This window comes from Vulpes lagopus, chromosome 3, assembly GCF_018345385.1.
Source record: "Vulpes lagopus strain Blue_001 chromosome 3, ASM1834538v1, whole genome shotgun sequence".
In the NCBI taxonomy this organism is placed as follows: Eukaryota; Metazoa; Chordata; class Mammalia; order Carnivora; family Canidae; genus Vulpes; species Vulpes lagopus.
In genome coordinates, this window is record NC_054826.1 from 76,786,051 (window position 1) to 76,807,606 (window position 21,556).

Consider the following 21,556-nt stretch of genomic DNA (forward strand, 5'->3'; position numbering starts at 1 on the left):
TTCTCTCATTAATTCTTTTTTCATGTTAATGTTCCACTGTGCTTCATGAAGAGGATGTTATTAATAATTTGTGGTTACATTATAAATGTATCATTTCCAAGTTTGGGGTTTGATTAATGGCCTCTCCCATGGTTAAGATCCTGACAGCTGGTTTCTTGCTTAGGCAAAAGGAAAGTGAACTAAAAAAGTAATGACTGAAATAATGCAATTTTTAAAATGACTATCTTTTTGGCTTTAGTTTGAGTTTAAAAAGAGAAAGGAAATTGGAAGTGTTAGAATGTTTAGAACAAAATAAGCAATAGATGAAATCAAATTCCAAACACAATTAAAATGTATAATCTACATTCACGGATGCAATTATAGAAAAAAATTTAAAGATTGTTCCTAGTTTAGGGAGTACTTAGTAGGGGATATGCTGATTTTTCAAAGCACTGCACTTTCCTGATCCTGTGAAAAATGACAGGATGTACTATTTGCTTACCATTTTTCTTCTTACAGAGATGGAGTTAGCCATCCTTTGCTTGCAACTAAATCCCAATATGCCCTCCTTCATCCACTCCAGAAGGAGAAAGGGGAGTGCAGACCATTGGGATACACTGCTCCACAGGGGGCTTTCTCCTTGCTACCAAGTTTCAAATGTAGATTGTATGCCCATGCATCCTAAGGCTAGGGTGGTATGGTGGCAAAAGAAGGGTATTGTTGTTGTTGTTGTTTTTACCCAGCCAAGCTCTGAATTCCAGCTTTTTCTCTTACTACTTATGTGAGCCTTACAAATTCCTTAACTTCTCTGAACTTCTATTACCTATTTATCAAAACAGACATGACAACATTTTTTTTCCCCAAGTAAGCAGGTATAAATAGGTGAGAGCTGTTTCAAGGTGCAAGATGACTTCTTTATTTTGCAAATTGAATCTGGCTCTGAGCTCCACTTTCTAGTCTTTTTCTAAAAGTCCAGTGTTAAGACAATGAAGTTAGAGGCCATGGGTTATCAATTCCTTATCATCACTACTGGAGTTTATGTAGGTGGAAGGCTCTAATCACAGTAGAGACCACGCCTTTGTGCCAGAGTAGGCAAAGGGACCCTTCCTAATGCTTCCAGGGATCCTTGCAGCTCCTACTAGAGAGGTTATGTACCTCTCTAGGATTTGCGATCCTCTCATTCCTGTCCCCCAGTCTTGAGGGAGCCACATTCAAAGATTAGTTTCCTTTTCCTTCAGCCCTTGACTCTAACAGCTTCCATTCTATCTACCCAGGCTAAACTTTCTAAGGGCCTGTAAGAAAAGAAAAGTCCTGGTAATTCTCCACAGGGGGTGAGAAAAACACACGTCCCTAAGACTCCATCCAGTTCTTTTATTTGTGATTGCAGCAGAGAGAACAAGATAGCTAATTTTCAAGTAGGCCATTCAGTCATGTTAACTTTAAGGAAAATTGTCCTGCTGTGTAAGCTACAAAAATTTCCATGCTTTTCCAGCTGCAATCTAGTGAGAACTGGAGTTGCTTAAATCATACTTTAGGAAGAGATTTTGTAGTAAGATGGAGAAAGAGAAGGAGTGTGAGAAGGGAGGAAGAAGAGAGGGAAAGAGGAAGAACAGAAGGGAAGGAAGAAAGAAGAAAAAGATGAAATTTCTATTTCCTTTAGAAATGTTCCATAACATAAGGCAAGTTAGATTCTGAAAGTAAGTGAACTTGGTAAGAATGTGGAGAAATCAGAATCCTCACACACTGGTGGGAATGTAAAATGGTAAAACTGCTGTGGAAAACAGTTTAGCAGTTCCTCAAAATGTTAAATATAATTATCACATAATCTAGGAATACCACTCCTAGGTATACTCCAGAGAGAAATAGAATCATATATCCCCACCAAACTTGTACATGAATATTCTTCACAACAGTATTCATAATAGCTGAAAAGTGGAAACAACCAAATGTCCACCAACTGAGGAATGGATAAAAAAAATATGGTATGTCCATGCAGCAGACTATAACTCACCCATAAAAAGAAACCAAGTATAAATACATGCTACAACGTGGATGAACCTTGAAAACATGCTAAGTGAAAGAAGCCATACATAAAAAGCCAAATGATTCCGTTTATATGATTCCGTTTATATGAAATGTCTAGAAGAGGCAAACCTAGAGTCAGGAAATGGATTATTGGTTGCCTGGGACTGGGGGGATGAAAGGAAGAAGTGACTGTTAATGGGTAAAAAGTTTCTTTTTAGATATACTAAAATGGTATAAAATATACTGGAATTAAATAGTGATGATTGATGATGGTTGCACAGTCTTGTAAATATACTAAAAATCACTGAATTGTGTACTTTAAAATGATAGATTTTATGGTGTGTGAAATTATAGCTCAATAAAAAATAAGCTATTGGAATACTGGAGCTCCCACTAAATTTACAGATGCCACATTCAGCAGGACCTAAGCAAATAACAATGATTGGCTACCAAACTTCTTGCTCTGTTCTCATTCTCATAACAAAAAGGGCAAGGTCATATTTTATTATCTCTATTTTAGGAATTAGAAATAGCAGTGGCTCAGAGTGAATGAGTGACTTGCTTGAGGTTTATTGCCTGGGGACTACCCTGGACCTGAGGTGGAGAAACTGTCTTTGGGAACACAGGTCTTAGAATTCCACCCTGGGCTCCCACAGCTCCCTATTGCTCTGGTCCTGAGCTCAATAGAATCTCAATCACCACCGGGGAACTTTGCTTTATTTGCGACTCCAAGTGCCATGATCAAGGTCACTCAGGGATATAGAAGAAAAAATCATGGGAAATGAGAATGGTACCATCCATATTGACCTACACCAAACCCACTCCTTGACCATTTTGTTGGATTAGGGAATGGGGCAAAAAGTTGGGGTTTGGTGCAAAAAGTTGGAAGGACGTGAAAGGACACAGTCCTGGAGCACTCTCTGAAATTGGGTGAAGGACTGGAACACTAAAGCTTCCCAAAAGAGAGCTAAAAAACTGCCTCACTATGCACCCCTTCCCGACCTTATGCACAGAAGGCAACTGCCTTTCAGGATCATCCCTGTGCACAGACACAAGCCCAACTGCCTGCCAGGATTTCTGCTTTCAAAAATGATCTGGAGGAGAATTCTCAAGTTCTGTTGCTATTTGCTATTTGAAAGTGAAATGCTGAGCGGACTAATTGTCACTATGGATTTGCTAGCCAGGGAGAAATTAGCATCAAGGTTTTGTTTAAGGGAATGTTGAGCCAACATGATGCCTGCCAAAATTGCCTTTCTCTAATGAAAAGCAATATATGCTTCTGGGTAGCTAAAAAGACTGCAAATTATTTCCTCTCCTTTGAGGTGCCTGACAAGTTAAAATATTCTTGGTTTGCTGCATGTTAATAAAGTGTATTAGTTGGGTGATGGTCTACAAGTAATGAACAATCATTTGAGCTATGAGAAAAGCCACAGAGATGGAAATAAGGTTGTACTAATGAGACACTAATGAAGTGGAGATGAGTATTATCTGAGGTCAGGAAAGCTAAAGGCAGGCTTATCAATAGGTTTTTTGTTTGTTTTTGTTTCCTCTTAGATACCTGATAATGGTACTGAACTTTGTATTTCTGTAATAAAAATCAGTTTATTATTTGTCATCTGTCTATACAATGCTAAGGTTCCTGAGGCTGTCTCAAGGAGAGAAAAGGGCTGAATGGGAAGTATCCATCAAAAAAAAAAAAATCCATGGAGATGGCTTAGAAAAAAAGAAAATATAAAATTTGATCTTATTATATTCTCGAAGATAAGACAGGCTAGGGTAACATATGGGTCTTAAGTCATTCATTCATTCATTCATTCATTCATTCATCAAACACTTAATGAACTATATGCATCAGTTGCTTTTCTAGGCATTGGAGATACGATTAACAAGATAGAACAAGACTTTGCCCTAAAGATCTCATAGTCCCCAAGCTATTTAAAAAAATTACTGCAGTATAATTAACATAACAATGTTATATTAGCTTCAAGTGTACAAAATATTGATTTGACAATTCTATACATGACTGACCACAAGTGTAGTCACCATACAACATTTATTACAATATTATTGACTATATTCCCTGTGCTGTTCTTTACATCTCTGTGCCTTATTTATTTGAGAACTGGAAGCTTATACCTCTTAATATCCTTTATTTCACCAATCCCCCTACCAACTTCCCTTCTGGAGACCACCAGTTTGTTTTCTGCATTGAGTATGTGTTTTGTTTATTTACTCATTTGTTTGTTCTTTAGATTCTACATATAGGTTAAATCATATGATATTTGTCTTTCTTTGTTGGACTTATTTCACATTTCACTTAACAGTCTCTAGATCCATCTGTGTTGTTACAAATAACAAGATCTCATTCGTTTTTATGGCTGCAGAATATTACATTATATATATATATATAGATCTATATATATTATATCATATCTATATAGATATAGATGATATAGATACACACATTCATCTTTATCCATTCATCTATCAGTGAACACTTAGGTTGCTTCCATATCTCATCTATTATAAATAATGCTGCCATAAACATAGGAGTGCATATATCTTTTCAAATTAGTGGTTTTGTTTTTTGGTAGTGAATTACTAATAGTGGAATTACTGGATCATATAGCATTTCTATTTTTAATTTCTTTTTTGAGGAACCTCAATACTCTTCCACAGTGGTGGCACCTATGTATTCTCAGCAACAGTATACTAGGGTTCCCTTTTCTCCATTTCTTCGCCAATATTTGTTAGTCCGTGTCTTTTTCATACTAGCCATTATGACTGGTGTAAGGAGATTACACCATTATAATTTCTCATTGTGCTTTTGATTTGCATCTCCCTGATGATTAGTGATGTTGAGCATCTTTTCATGTGTCTGTTTGGCATCTGTATGACTCCTTTGGAAAAAATGTCTATTCAGGTACCATAATTGCATCCCTGGAATAAATTTCACTTGGTCATGTGAATGATTTTTTAAATATATTGTTGAAGTTAGTTCGCTAATATTTTGTTGAAGATTTTTGCATCTATGTTCAGCAGAGATATTGGCCTGTAGTTTTCTTTCTTTCTTTCTTTCTTTCTTTCTTTCTTTCTTTCTTTCTTTCTTTCTTTCTTTCCTTCTTTCTTCTTTCTTTCTTTCTTTCTTTCTTTCTTTCTTCTTTCTTCCTTTCTTTTTCTTTCTTTCTTTCTTTCTTTCTTTCTTTCTTTCTTTCTTCTTTCTTTTTGTAGTGCCTTGTCTGTTTTTGATATCAAAATAATGGTGGTCTCATAGGATAAATTTGGAAGTTCTTTTGTTCCTCTTCTATATTTTGGAATAGTTTGAGAAGAATAGGTATTAAGTCTTCTTTAACAGTTTGGTGGAATTCACCTGTGAAGCCATTTGGTCCTGGACTTTTCTTGCTAGTTTTTTGATTACTGATTCAATTTCATCTCTAGTAATTGGTCTGTTCAAATTTTCTGTTTCTTTCTGATTCAATTTGGGAGATTGTGAATTTCTAGGAATTTATATATTTTTCCAGGTTGTCCAGTTTGTTCGCATGTACTTTTTCATAATATTTTCTTATAATTCTTTTTATTTCTGCGGTGTTGGTTATTTCTCCTCATTCATATCTGATTTTATTATTTGAGTCCTCTCTCTTTTGTTCTTGATTAGTCTAGCTAAGGCTTATGAATTTATTTATTTTTTCAAAGAACCAGCTTTTGGTTTCATTGATTTTTTCTTTTTTTAAATCTCTATTTCATTTATTTCTTCTCCAATCTTTACTATTTTCTTCCTCTTACTAGTTTTGGGCTTTGTTTGTTCTTTTTCTAGCTCTTTAGCTGTAAGATTAGGTTGTTTATTTGAGATTTTTCTTGTTTCTTGAGGTAGGCCTGAATCATAATAAGCTTATTAAAGCTGCTTTTGCTGTGTGCCAAAGATTTTAAACTATTATATTTTCATATTCATTTGTCCCCATGTATGTTTTTATTTCCTTTGATTTCTTGGTTGACCCATTCATTGTTTAGTAGTATGTACTAAACATGCAGTATTTAACCTGCATGTTATTTTTCCAGATTGTTTTCTTGTGACTGATTTCTAGTTTCATACAGTTGTAGTCAGAAGAAATACTTGATAGGATTTCTATCATTTTAAATTTTTTTTTTTAAATTTTATTTATTTATGATAGGCACACAGTGAGAGAGAGAGAGAAGCAGAGACATAGGCAGAGGGAGAAGCAGGCTCCATGCACCGGGAGCCCGACGTGGGATTCGATCCCGGGTCTCCAGGATCGCGCCCTGGGCCAAAGGCAGGCGCCAAACCGCTGCACCACCCAGGGATCCCTATCATTTTAAATTTACTGAGACTTGTTTTGTGGTCTAACAAATGATTTAGACTGGAGAATGTTCCATGTGCACTTGAAAGGAATGTGTTCTGCTGTTTTTGGATGGAACGTTATATATATATATATATATATATATATATATATATATATATACACACACACACATGGTCTTTCTGGTCTAATGTGTCATTAAAAGTCATTATTTCCTTGTCAATTTTCTTTCTGGATTATTTATCCATTTTTGTAAGTGAGGTGTTAAAGTCCTCTACTATTATTGCCAATTTCTCCTTTTATGTTTGTTAATATTTGCTTCATGAATTTAGATGCTTCTAGTTGGATACTTCTATTACAGTTGTTATATCCTCTTGCCAGATGGATTGATTCCTTTATCACTATGTAGCGTGTTTCTTTTTTCTCGTTACAGTTTTTGTTTTAAAGTCTATTTTTTTTCTGATATAAGTATTGCTATCCAGCCCTTTCTTTCTTTCTTTCTTTCTTTCTTTCTTTCTTTCTTTCTTTCTTTCTTTTTCTCTTTCTTTCTTTTTCTTCTTTCTTTTGCTTTCATTTGCACAGTATGCTTTTCCATTCCTTCGTTTTCAGTCTATATGTGTCTTTAGGTCTAGAGTAAATCTCTTTTAGGCAACACATAGATAGTTCCTGTATCTTTCTTTCTTTCTTTCTTTCTTTTCTTCTTTCTTTCATTTGATCCACTTCTTATCTATTTTCTTTTTTTAAATTTAAATTCAATTTGCCAACATATAGTATAACAACCAGTGCTCTTCACATCATGTGCCCTTCTTACCATGTGCCTGTCACCTAGTTACTTCATCTTCCCACCTACCTCCTGTTATAGAACCTTTGCTTGTTTCCCGGAGTCAGGGGTCTCTCATGGTTTGTCTTCTCTAATTTTTCCCCACTTGGTTTCCCTTCCTTCCCTTTGATCTCTTTCACTATTTCTTATATAATACAGATGAGTGAAACTATATGATAATTTTCCTTCTCTGACTGACTTATTTCACCCAGCATCCTTTCTAATGGTTGATGGCTGAGTAATATCCCATTGTGTGTGTGTGTGTGTGTGTGTGTGTGTGTGTGTATCACATCTTCTTTACCCATTCATCTGTTGAAAGACATCTCAAATCCTTCCAGTTTCATTATTGTGGACATTGCTGTTACGAACATTGGCATGCAGGTGTCCCGTCATATTACTACATCTATATCTGTGGGGGTAAATACCCAGTAGTGCAATTGCTGAGTCAGAAGATAGCACTATTTCTAACTTCTTGAGGAACCTCCCATTGTTTTCCAGAGTGGTTGCATCTGCTTGCATTCCCATCAACAGTGTAAGAGGTTTCCCCTTTCTCCACATCCTCACCAACATTTGTTGTTTCCTGTGTTAATTTTAGCCATTCTCACCAGTGTAAAGTGGTATCTCATTGTGGTTTTGATTTGTATTTCCCTGTTGCTGTGTGATGTTGAGCATTTTTTATGTACTTGTTAGCCATGTGTAGGTCTTCTTGGGAGAAATGTCTGTTCATGTCCTCTGCCCATTTCATGACCGAATTACTTGTTTCTTACGTATTGAGTTTGATAAGTTCTTTATAGATCTTGGGTACTAGCCCTTTATCTGATATGTCATTTGCAAGTATCTTCTCCCATTGTGTAAGTTGTCTTTTAGTCTTGCTGACTGTTTCCTTCGCTGTGTAGAAAAATTTTATCTTGATGAAGTTCCTGTAGTTCATTATTGCTTTTGTTTCCCTTACCTTTATAGACATGTCTTGCAAGAAGTTGTTGTGGCCGAGTCAAAAAAGGTTGCTGCCTATGTTCTCCTCTAGGATTTTTATGGATTCCTATCTCCCATTTAGATATTTCATCCATTTTGAGTTTATCTTTGTGTATGGTGTAAGAGAATGGTCCAGTTTCATTCTTCTGCATGTGGCTGTCCAATTTTCCCAACACCATTTGTTGAAGAGATTGTCTTTTTTTCTGTTGGATATTCTTTCCTGCTTTGTCAAAGATTCGTTGACCATAGAGTTGAGAATCCATTTCTGGTATCTCTGGTCTGTTCCACTGATCTATGTGTCTGTTTTTGTGCAGTCTTGATGATCACAGCTTTGTAACAGAGCTTGAAGTCAGGCATTGTAATGTCCCTAGCTTTGATTTTCTTTTCCAAGATTCCTCGGCTATTTGAGGTCTTTTCTGGTTCCATACAAATCTTAGGATTATGTGTTTTAACTCTGTGAAGAAAGTCCATGGTATTTTGATAGGGATTGCATTGAATGTGCAGACTCCCCTGGGTCGCATAGACATTTTCACAATGGATTCTTCCAATCTATGAGCATGAAATGTTTTTCCTGTTTCTTTGTGTCTTCTTCAATATCTTTCATAAATGTTCTGTAGCTTTTAGAGTACAGATTCTTTATTTCTTTGGTTAGGCTTATTCCTAGGTATCTTGAGGTTTGGTGCAATTGTGAATGGAATTGATTCCTTAATTTCTCTTTCTTCAGTTTCATTGTTAGTGTATAGAAATGCCACTGATTTCTGGGCATTGATTTTGTATCCTGCTACATTGCCGAATTTCTGTATGAGTTCTAACAATTTTGGAGTGGAGTCTTTTGGGTTCTCCATATACAGTATCACACCATCTACAGAGGGAGAGTTTCACTTCTTTGCCAGTATGAATGCCTTTTGTTTCTTTTTATTTGATTGCTAAGGCTAGGACTTCCGGTACTATGGTGAACAACAGTGGTGAGAGTTGACATCCCTGTCATGTTCCTGACTTTGGTGGAAAGCACTCAGTTTTTCGCCATTGAGAATGATATTCACTGTGGGCTTTTCATAGATGGATTTTATGATATTGAGGTTTGTTCTATCTCTACACTTTGAAGAGTTTTAATCAAGAAGGGATGCTATATTTTGTCAAATGCTTTTTCTGCATCAATTGAGAGGATCATATGGTTCTTATCTTTTCTTTATTAATGTGATCTATCATGTTGATTGATTTTTGAATGTCGAACCACTCTCGTATCCCAGGAATAAATCCCACTTGGTCCTGGTGAATAATCCTTTTAATGTACTGTTGGATCCTATTGGCTAGTATCTTGGTATTTTGACATCCATGTTCATCACTTTCTTTCTTTTTTTTTCAATTAATTCAGTCTCTCTATGTCTTTTCATTGAGCCATTTAGTCCATTTACATTTAAAGTAATTATTGATAGGTATAAACTTATTGACATTTTGTTAATTGTTTCCTGGTTATTTTTGTAGTTTTTCTCTGTACCTTCCTTCTTCTCTTGCCTCCTTCCCTTGTGGTTTGATGGGTTTTTTTAAGTGTTAGTTTATGTTCTTTTCTCTTTATTTTTTGTGTATTTTGATTTGTGGTTGCCATTGGGTTCCTTTATAATATCTTATGTGTATAGCACCCTATATTAAGTTGATAGTCACTTAAGTTCAAACACATTCTAAAGGCACTAAATTTTTATATCTCTCTACATTTTATGTTTATGATATCATATTTTACATCATTTTATTTTCTGTATCACTTAACTAATTTTTTTTCCCTTAACTAATTTTTAAAAAATATTTGATATTACTCCTGTTTTGTTTTAACCTCCATACTGGCTTGATAGTCTTTTTTTTTTTAAGATTTTATTTATTTATTCATAAAAGAAACAGAGAGGGAGAGAGAGAGAGAGAGGCAGAGACACAGGCAGAGAGAGAAGCAGGCTCCACACAGGGAGCCTGATGTGGTACTCAATCCCAGGTCTCCAGGATCAGGCCCTGGGTGGAAGGCGGCACTAAACCACTGAGCCACCCAGGCTGCCCAAAAATCGTTTTATCTAATATCTTGACTATATATTTCTTTTTACCTGTGAAATTTTTTTCTTTTTATAGTTTTCTTAATTCTAGTTATGACCTTTTCTTTCCACTTAATTAATTCACTTTAAAATTTCTTATAAGGCTGGTTTAATTATGATAGACTCCTTTAACTTTTGTTTGGGAACTTTTTAAATATCTCCTTCTATTCTGAATAGCAACTTTACTGAGTAGGTATTCCTGGTTGTAGGTTTTTTTCCTTTCATTAAAGCTACATTTTAAGAAATTGTGGGAGTTTTTTTTTTGTGTGTGTGTGTGTGTGTGTGTTTTAAGATTTTATTTATTTATTCTTGAGAGACAGAGAGAGGCAGAGACACAGGCAGAGGGAGGAGCAGGCTCCATGCAGGGAGCCCGTGGTGGGACTCCACTCGATCCCGGGTCTCCAGGATCACGCCCTGGGCTGTAGGTGGCGCTAAACCACTGGGCCACCGGGCTGCCTTAAGAAATTGTTTTTAGAGTTGTTCTAAAATTGGGCCTATATTGGAGTCTTCAATTTAGTGGATCTTTTTTTAAGTATCCTCTATGCCCAGCATAGAGCCCAAAATGGGGCTTGAACTCATGACCCTGAGATCAACACCTGAGCTGAGATCAAGAGGTGGACGTAAGAATTTGGCTTTTATCAGAAAAATCTATACAGAAGAAGAAGTACCTATAAAGTGCTCTAGAATCAAGAAGGGAGAATTTGTGTAGATAGATGGAACAAATGGTGCATTTTGCACAAAGACACAGAAGACTTTATGTCAGTGAGAAATGCTAAGCAGGTCCTTTTGGCTGAAAAAAAATGGGTGGTGGGCATTCATGGATGATGTGGCTGGAAAGGTTAGAAATTCAGTTGAAGTAAATTATAAACAAGCAAACAAATAAACTCTCCTTTGATGCAAAGGAGAGATGTGATAAGTGCCTCTTGCAGATGGGGAAATTTTCTGTTAAGAACACATCTTAAGACATTATCAAAATTTACTTCAAAATTCACATTTATCCACCCACATTTGGTTTTTGATGGGTACAATTTGGCTATGAAATAGGTTTTGGCAGGAGTGAAAGAGCTATGATTATAGAAATCCGTCAGCATAATAAAGCAAAGGAATCACTTACAGTCACAAGGATATATATATTTTTTTTTCAGTAAAACATGTCACTTTTATATTACATTCTTTTACTTAAACAAAAAAGCCTTCAGTGGAGCTCAGGATAAGTACAAATCACAAAGAAAATTAACATGAAGGACAGATTCAGGGTGCCTAGAGGTCTCATCTTTCAGGATCTGTTGGTTATTGGAAACTTTACTCCTGATACTCTCCCATATCTCATCCTGTGGGTCAGAGAGCAGCTATCCTTTTGGGCTTGTCTGAATTACATGCTTTTCTTCTGCTCTTGTTTGCCTCCAATTGAGGCAGCTTGAAACACTAGTCTTCTGTATCCTAATCACACTGTTATTTATTAAATTAATCTCCTTCTAGATTCATTTGTCTATTATGTTATGAGTCTATAAACTAAGCGTCACTCCATAACGCTCCATAACGCTCAGTCCATAAACTAAGCATTAAAGGAAATTTTAAACCAACATTGGTATTAACTCTGAGCCCATAGGCCTGCAGTCAGTGGAGAATTGAACTTCCATCCCTGCTGGGAGCTCCCCACAAGGAATTGTCCATTGACACAGGGCTTCTCCCAGCTGTTTGCTGACTATATTTGGGGGAATGGTAACTATTCTCTGCTGGGAGGTCCAGGAAAGAGGTCCAATAATCCCCTGAACTAGAGACTCTTTACCTACTTTACCCTCATCATCCCTAGAAATAGGGAGAATTACCTTCCTCTTTTTCATATTTCCCTCAGAGACTCTTGCTTGCTTCTCTCAGCTAATGCTGATAAATGAGTTTAGGCTTTAAAAATGATGACCAGGAAAGGAAAGGAGTAACACGCCATTTTTGCTTTCCTCTCTGCCAAAACTCCTCTGGGCAGAGAGTACAGAATTCCTGCTGGTTTGTGGTGGCTTTCCTTTGCTTAATCTGATCTCTCAAGGCAGTAATGACAACTGGGGAGGGAGCAACATAGAGCCAGAAACTCTTGCTTCATTTTCAAAAGGCAGAAATAGCCCAAATGTCCATCAACTAATGAATGGATGAAGAACATATGGTGCATCCATATGATGTGAATAGTACACTCATCTTTGAAAAAAAATGAAGTACTGACACATGACACAATGTGGATGACCCTTTAAAATCTTATGGTAAATGAAAGGAGCCAGTCATAAAAGTTCTTCTATTGTATGATTACGTTTCGGGGAAATGTCCACATTAGCTTGATCTATATAGAGGGAAAGTAGGCTAATGGTTGCCTAGGCTGAGGGGATTGAGGGTGAATGCTGGAAGGAAATGATGACTGGTTTGACAAAAATGTTTTAAGAGGGGTTGTAATGGTTTTATAACTCTTTAAATCTGCTAAAAATTATTAAATTTTATACCTTACTTTTTATTTTTTATAAATTTATTTTTTATTGGTGTTCAATTTGCCAACATATAGAATAACACCCAGTGCTCATCCCGTCAAGTGCCCACCTCAGTGAAATTTTATACTTTAAATAGGTAAATTATATGGTATGTGAATTATACTTCAATAAAGTTGTTCCTGAAAGGAGACATCAGGCCTCTTGTAATTTGCTGACTCTTGTGAAGTGAATGTTATCTTTTGGTCACTTGTTTCATTAATATTGATGTCTCTTTGTCAGTTCTTCCAAGTAAATCACTTTTCTAGGATGCAAAATAATCTTTTTCCCAACTATCTCTCAGAACAAATTGGGCAACTAGCTTTTTCCCCAGGCTCTTGAAATAAAGGAGGGAGCAACCTTTCCTACTTACACCCATAGAGCTTACTCTGAAAGCTGAAGAGCCAACTTTAATCTGTTAAAGTGGTGTGACTTTGATAATATCTAGGTCATGGATCTATGAATCTTGTAGTTGGAAGAGATCCTAGAAACAATCCAGCCCAGTGGTTTCAAATGTGTTCAGTAGACTACAGAGCTGCAAGCAGGGGCCTAAGGGCAACTATGGGAGGACATGGAGGACAAGAGTGGCAGGGAACTAGAGGGTTCTAATTTGGGCAGAGTGGCTCCTACCTCTGTTTTAATCAGAACATTTCTAATTACATATAATATATACATTGGGCCTCACCTCTGTGAAGTTTCATGCTCTAGTTTGTCTTGACTGAGAATCAAAGTTGGTTTCACATGGCCTGCTGTTTCATGTGGACTCTCCCTCCCATTCTGTCTTTCCATTTGACCTAACTGTAAGATTTTCTATTTCTTTCAGTTCGATTTCACCTACCTTTTTGGGTCACTTATCTCAGTGTTATTTTCCAATCCCAGATGGAAAGACCATGGCCAAGTCTGTTTTACAGCTTGGTCACATTAGGAATCCACACTCACTCCTGGAGTTTCTGCTGGACTATGTATAAGAATGCTGTTTGGTGGGTAGTACTAAATAACTTCTTTGTTTTGCCCATGCTTCAAATTGAGACTTGCTGCTTTTTTTCTATTTCTTTTCTGCTTTGCTCCTACAAATTATTTTTTTTTAATTTTTAAAGAATTTATTTATTTATTTGGGGGGTAGGGGAGGAGGGAGAGAGATAGTGAGAGAGAGCAGAGTAGAGAGGTGAGGGAGAAGCAGTCTCCTTGAGAGCAGGGAGCCCGACTTGGGGCTTGATCCCAGGACCCTGAGATTATGACCTAAGCTGAAGGCAGGCACTTAAATGACTGGGCCACCCAGGTGCCCCTCTGCCTTATTTTCTAAATAAGGAGTCCCTCCCCCCACCAACATGTAGCCACCTCACTATAGACCCTTCTAAGCTTGACTCTCTTTAAGTTTAACTCCCCAGTAAGGCATAGCAGCACCATCTGACCTTACCTTCTAGTCACAGATTCTTTCGGTAACTGTGAAGAGAAGTTTACTTAACTCTCTGTGTAGGACTTTCTGTTTAGTGTTGAAAGTAAGCCATTGATCTACTAAAATGTGTCTACTTTTTCTCATCTTTGAGAACTCTTTAGTGCTAACACTCAAAAATATCTTGACTTATAAAATAGCACATATACCTTTGTGAAAATAAAAAAAAAATCATCCACTTCAACAAGACAAATGTATGGCCAGAGTTGTAATGCAAATTCCATCTATCCATTAAATTTGCGTCGTATTTTATGCACACACATAGAGTTTAACTGATTTTTGTAAAATAAAAATGCAGTTGAATCAATCCTTACTTACTCTGCTAACAATTTCTTTTTAGTTCCCTGTGCCAGTGAAAATGTGTTCGTGTTTTTTTTTTTGAAAATGTGTTCATTAAGTGACTTAAAGCATTGCTTTTTAAAAAGGCATTCATCGATTTCTTTAGCATCCTGATTATGTTTTACAGAGTTAGATTTGGAGCAATCATAAAGGACAGGTCATTTGTTTTCCTCATTTTATAGATGGGAAAAGCAACATCCAGATGGTATAAAACTTAACCAGGAGCACACAGCATTAAATCCTCAGCTGGGACCAAGACTTCTGTGTCTCAGTTAAGTCCTCACAGAGTCCTGTCTGGCCTATGGAATGGCTATATCCTAATCACCCAAGAAGCTGTTTAAAGACAACAACAACAAACAAACAAATGGCCTGGCAACCTTGACTGTTTGAGTTGGAGTAGGTCTGGATTAGGGAATGTGTATTTTAGAATAGCTCCCTAGACAACTATGATGCACTTTTGGGTTTAGGAACAACCATTCAGAAATACTATCTGGAACAATACGAGCTCTAGAAGTAGAGCTCTCTAAACTCAGTCCAAGTATTGGACACAAACTTAAGAAAGACAGAGAATATATAAAAGTTCCCCACTACAATTTTCATTGAAAAAGAAAGTTATGGTTCTAAGTTGTTTTACCCAAATTCAACCTAACTCCCCAAATTAGATGACCAAGAAAAATGCTTGAGTTTTATGAATATAAAAAAAAGATACAAAGGTACAGACTAAGAATTTTGGCTGGAGATATCCCAGAACTGCATAGTAGGCTTGTAAAAGCATCACTTTCACATGCAGTAAGCACTGCACACATCAGTGTCTGTGATCCAGTAACAAGCACAGTCAAGGTCTTCGAAGTTTGCCCTGTTTCTCATGCATGAGTTATAGCTGCTGGATTTACTTACCTTGCCATATTCCTTCACTTTTTCTTTCTATTGTCCGTTCTTTCAAGTGAAGTGAGTCCTGATACAGAATGAGTGCTCTGTCATTGTCCAATCTTAGGTCTTGATGACAGGCTCTGTTCAAGCCACATTTATTCAGAATATACCTGAGAAATTATAAATGATGTTACAAATGTTGGGCGGCATTGTGTTTCACGGTTGTCCATCTAATTTCTGACCAAGGTCAAATATTTTCAAATGCTGTTATTGCAAATTACCACCATTAGTACTGCAGAGCATAGTATCTCAAAACAGAGGAAATTGGAAGGTATTTGTTGACATGAGTGATCCCTAAAACATTGAAAAGATATTAAGATTGTTCCACCATCTTTATCAGAATCATTTAACAGAGAAATAGAAGAGCATGTGAAGGAAATTTGGGAGTTGTCTTAGTTTGTTCAGGCTGCTATAATAAATTGTCATAGACTGGGTAGCCTATAAACAATATAAATCTATTTTTCATACTTCTGGAGGCTGGAAGACCACTATCAAGGTGAAGTAGATTTGGTATCTGATGAGAGTCATCATCCTGGTTTGTAGAAAGCCATTTTTTGCTGTGTCTTTATATGGAAGAAGGGGATAAGGGAGCTCTCTAGGAATTTTATAAGGGCATGGATCTCACTCATTAGGGCTCTAACTTCATGACCTAATCATCTCCCAAAGGCCCACCTAATTAGAGATTAGTGTCAACATATGAAATTTAGAGAGGACACAATTTTTTTTAAAAAAGTACTCACTAGATTAAATCCCCAAATAATTGGATTGGTGAGAAAACTTCAGTACCTTTACATTTCTGCCTCTTAAGTGTAATTACCATTAGCACATGACTGTCCTTGCAATAGAAAAGTGAATTCATGTCACAATGAAATTCTGCACATATTGATATTAAAATATTTTTAATGGTGAACTTTATTTGATCCCTTTATATTATTAAAACTGGAAGTAACTTGGAAAAATGTAACCACTTCTTAATTTTATAATTCCAGAAAGAAAACTAAATCCCTAAGAAGTTAAGTATCTCACCAAAGGACAATGAATTTCAGGCTTACTGCCTCATGATTCAGCATTTGTTCTCTCCAACTACTGAAGTATGTGTAGGGAAAAGAAAAGGACTTAAAATTTTTGAAATTCTATCAAATGTTTATTTACAAGATGTGAGGAATTTTTAAATAGCATCTGCAAGTTGTTTATTTTTCTAATTCTATTTTTTAAGTAATAAAGCTCTTTAACATAGAATTTTATATCAAAAAATACTCTTTCAATTTTGTAGTATCTACTATAATTTAAAATGTGTATAATTTAAGACTCAGACATTCTACTTCTTATTCATACTAAAACACCAGGAAGCACTTGCAAAGATGCTCACTGCAACATTGATTGTGGTAGTTAACAATGACAAACAATAGAAATATTCATCAATAAAAGAATGATTATATAGATTGTGGCACAGCGATACAATGCATCCAAGAAATGAAATAGACCTGTATGTATACATACAAAAAATATTCTCAGGTATACTATTCAGTGAAAATAGCAAACTGTAAAATTATTATAACTATAAAACAGCATGGTAATTTTCTACACCACATGTACATATACATATATATGTAGGTAAGTCCACAGTAAAAGATTTAGAAAGATAAACCTCAAGTAGATACAGTAGATGTCTCTGGTAATTGTGGCTAGTGGTTATTTACAACACTAGTCCTTTCTGTAATACAAATGTCGTGACAGGTGGAATTCTAAGATGACTTCTGAGATCTCTGCCCCCCTGGTGTATTCATCTTTCACTGTTCTTGTCACATTTGTTTTGGGTTCAACTTGACGTAGGGACAACCTGAGTGCTCTTATTTATATTTGATGGTCCTTCAAATACTAGAAGACCTCACTCATATATACTATGAACATTTTCATAGAGTCTCCTTATTATCCCTTCATATAAAAGATCAAAATGAAATACCTCAAATCTTGCAACTCTAGAGCTCTCACCTTCATTGAACTAGTGGTCCTAATTTGTAAGTTGAACATTACTTTCTCAAAGCCATCCCTCAGAAGCAGGCTCCCTGTGGGGAGCCTGATGCGGGACCCAATCTGGGGACCCCAGGATCATGCCCTGAGCCAAAGGCAGATGCTCAACCACTGAGCCACCCAGACAGCCCTTTCTATGTATTTTTATATAGGTTTAAATTTTCACAATAATAAAAAGAAAAACAAAAATTTAAAAAAAAAAAAGCCATCCCTCATTGAAGAGCCATATTTCTTAGGTGTTCAGAGAAGCTGAGCATCAAAGTCATTGCATGACTGAATTGATGACTTACTTTCAATGCTATCAGAGTAGGAAAAAGCAAAGTTTTGTCCAAAATAAGTAAGAATAAGGTATTTCCACTCTACTTAACAAATGCTTTATATTTTGACTGCTTGCACAAAGATTTTGTGTTTATAGCCACAGAATATAGAAGAATCAAAGTACCTCAGAAACAAAAGAAACTAGAAACTTCCATAATCCAATTATCTCTCCAATACTGTAAGCTTTTTTAACCCCAAGCTTTTGCTTGAACACATCTAGTGACAGGGAACTCACAACTAGATGAGGCATCCAGGTTTATTTTTAAATTCTTTTCTCACAGAAACATTTTTATATTGATTTGGAATCTGTGTTCTTTTAACTTTTTAAAATTTATGATCCCAATTCTATCCTCTGAGTCTAAACATAGATCTGTCTAATTTATCTTCCTTTTAGATGCTTAAAGCCAACTGTCACATCTCCTTTAGTCTCCTTTCTGCGGCTAAACATCTCCAGTGCTTTTACATTTAATTAAAGGAGATTAAGGTGATGGGGAGTTTTATTGTGTGTATGTGTGAAGGTGTGTGCATGTGTGTGGTCATTCCCACATTGTCTCTTACTGAACTTGTGATAAGCAAAGGACCTTGTCCCTTTACATCTTATCTGATGATAGGACATGGCTGAGTTTTCTAGGCCACCTGGTTTGCTGCAGAGAGGCAGTTCGGAGTATAAGGTGCATGGTGTTAACAGTTTATCAACCAATCCAAAAATATTTTGATACTCATTTCATGTTCTTCTCACTATGTGTGGACTTCAGGGTCTACATCACTTGACCTTCAGAACTTGAAGTTCTGGTATCTAGAACTTCTAGAAATTTCTAGTGCATGGTGTAAAATTTGCTTTAGATACTATAGATCTGAAAATAAATTTCTAAATATACATTTAATATCTAACTATATGAATATATTCAATACATAAATATTTAAATATAAGTGGTAGGATTTTATCCACATTGCTCTGCAATTTGCTTTTTTCATTTAATTGTTTATCTAGAGATCTTAATATCAGAATATATAAAGTATAAGAATATATAAAAAATATATAAAATATATTCTTTTTAATCAGAATATATAAAAATATATAAAATATATTTCTTTTTAATGTCTATGTAGTATTTTATTGTATAGATATTCCCTGATCGTTTACCACATTCTCTTTGATAGACCTTTAGGCTGTTTCCTTTTTTCCCCCTTTACTTTGCACTTATAAACAATACTGTAAAATACTTTTGTGTACGTGTCTTCTCAGATAAGAACAAGGCTATATCTATAACAGTAGTCTAACTATAGCATGTACAGAATCACCTGGAAGGCTTGTATAAACAGATTGCAGAGCCCCACTCCCTGAGTTTCTTTTTCTTTTTCTTTTTTTTTAAGATTTTATTTATTTATTCATGAGAAACACAGAGAGGAGAGAGAGAGAGAGAGGCAGAAACACAGGCAGAGGGAGAAACAGGCTCCAAGCAGGGAGCCTGACTTGGGACTTGATCCCGAGTCTCCAGGATCAGCCCTGGGCTGAAGGCGGCGCTAAACCGCTGAGCCACCGGGCTGCCCATTCCCTGAGTTTCTGATTCAGTAGATCTGGTGTGTGATTTAAGAAATAACTTTCCTAACAAGCACCCATGTGATGCTAAAGTAACTGGTCCTGGGAATCAGATTTTCAGAACTACTGCTTTAGAATCCACAGAAGTGAAACTGCTCCATCAAAGGCTATGTGTTGCTGTATCTCCTCATCCCTAGTACTCATTTGTCCTAGTACTCAGGTTTAATGTAAACTATGTGTACCAGGGAGTTCCAGGAAAATGAGAACTCTGAATGACACTTGCTTCCGCTCTGCCTCTTGGTGGGGAGGGAGGGGAGGTAGAATTACAGAAGCACAGGGCTTGGACTCTTTCCAAGTCTGGAGCCTTAATTATCTTTCAAAGTTTTCAAATGTCAAAGAGAATAGTTTGATCTTGGTGTCCTAAATGTAGGATTTGTGACTGGTGAGTTTGCAATATTAGTTCGACTTGGCATAAAACAGGGTTGTGTCATTGAGGCGTGTCATAGTGACTAGTATCCCACCCTCAGAAGGAAAAGAACTTCAGATCAAGAAGGATGCTTTATTTCAATGCCTATGCTCTGTTTCCTAAAGAGAAGGAACCAAAGGTATTGGAAAGGGCAGAGGGAACATTTGACTCAGGCTTCCACTCAACACAGAGCTTGCCCTTGGCTCATATCTCAGCCCTACCTTTTATTAGTTCTGAGACCTTGGGTCTTAGTCGCTATACAGCATCTCTTTCCATAAAATCACTGCTAAAGCAAGAGGCAGTGTCCTCTAATGCAGGGTTTTCCAACTTGCCTGATGAGATTATTTAAAATTTGGATTTCTAGATCCTTCAGCTGGAAGTCTGATCAGGCGATCGAAAGTTGGACGGTGGAATGAGGCTGACCAAGATATATCATGGAGCCTGCCTCACTGAGGCAGGAACACCTCATTGACCTCAGAGTTATATAATTTGACTGAAGACTAGGTCTTGCTCATTGTACCTAACTCAAGTACAGAGACAGTCATTACTGAAGGTGCTCAACAACCTCCAACTCCCAATTCCCAGGTGGTTAACACATATCCAAGGCCAGAGATTTTCCGAACATGTTGCAGAGTCCAACATCTTTGGGAATTATATGAATAGGCCTTTAGATCAGCAGTTGTTCCTCTGCAGCTGACATGTAATGGGGAAAATTTGAGACATGGATTACAATGGAGAAGAACAGGGCCTAAGTGGTGGCCCTGAATAGGACAAAGTGCTAACAAGCACCAAACTGTATTTCATGACCTTATCTAGGACTGGTCCTGAATGTTTAAAGAAGAAAAACAGAAGATTTCCTACTGATGGTAGGTAATCATAAAATAAAAATAATTTCTAACATTGATTGAGCTCTTAATCATTGCTATTACTGATTTCCATAAGAAATAGAGAAATTTTTCAACAATCAGAATTATCTCCTTGTCTCTCATTTTTACCCATGATGCCTCTAAAAGCAAATGGCCTTCTGTACCAATAGAAAGAGTTGATCGTGGTCTTGCCATTCCAAAATCAGCTTGGTCTTTAATTTTCCTGTACATGGTTTGACATATTCTCTGGTTTAGTAGCAAAAGCTTCAAGGAAGGATCTCTCCAGGGTGTGACCTATGCATGATCTGCTCATTCCCAGAAAACAAAATATCACCACCACAACAAAAAGACCCAAATGTAATCATTCTATTGTATAGTATATGCAAAGTGAACAGCACTTGACAGCAGATCATGGTTTAGGATATAGAATTACTGCATTAAGAAATAACTTGTCTGAATCATGGTTCCTGTTACCACCTCAGGAATGGAAATGGAAATAAATCACAAAAATCTTAACAACCTTGAGGTATTAAGTTTTGTCTTGTGTCTGCATCATATTGTATCTGCATCTTGGAGATGGGAAGTGGCTCCATTTGGATATGCATAGTGGTCTCAGGCTGAGTATGTCCTTGAAAATCTATACGTGGGTATTAGCATAAGGAATTTATTTTAAAATGGAATGTGAGTTATAAATAACTTATAAAGTAGAAGATAATTGTAATAAGAAAAAAAAGTATTTCTAAAGTACCATGGAAATGGATGGCTTTTTTTCCCCAAGGAGGGCAGAGAGAATGTTCTTGGGAAGATGATTATTTCTTAGGCTGTTTTCCTGTGGTTGATTGCAGTTGAATAAGAAATAATCTTAGTAATAGTCAAGTTTCTTAATGAAATGTAAAAGCACTTATGAGAATCAGAATGAAAT